We start from the raw sequence: 505 nt of genomic DNA on the forward strand, positions 1-505 counted from the left end.
CTGGCCTTTGACCAATATTGTCCCTTTTTGCTCACTCTCCAATCACTGGTAGCCACCGTTCTACTTCTGTTACTATGAGTTCGACTTTTTTGTTGTTGTTGTTACGATTCCGCATATAAATGAGATCATGCAGTACTTGTCTTTCTGTGTCTGGTATGTTTCATTTAGCATAATGTCCTGCAAGTTTATGATGTTATTGCAAAGAGGATTTCTTTCTTTTTTAGCGCTGAATAATATTCCATTGCAGATGTATACACACCACATTGTCTTTACCCGTTTATCTGTGGATGGACACTTAAGTATGTTTCCACATCTTGGCTATTGTAAATAAACTGCAATGAACATGGAAGTAAGTGCATTTTTCTCTTCAAGATAGAGATCTTTCCCTCCTTCCGTCCTTCCTTCCTTCTTTCCTTCCTTCCTTCTTTCCTCCCTTCCTTCCTTCCCTCCCTCCCTCCTTTCCTTCCTTCCTTCCTTCCTTCCTTCCTTCCTTCCTTCCCTCTTT

This window comes from Cebus imitator, unplaced genomic scaffold, assembly GCF_001604975.1.
Source record: "Cebus imitator isolate Cc_AM_T3 unplaced genomic scaffold, Cebus_imitator-1.0 Scaffold8, whole genome shotgun sequence".
NCBI classification, from domain to species: domain Eukaryota; kingdom Metazoa; phylum Chordata; class Mammalia; order Primates; family Cebidae; genus Cebus; species Cebus imitator.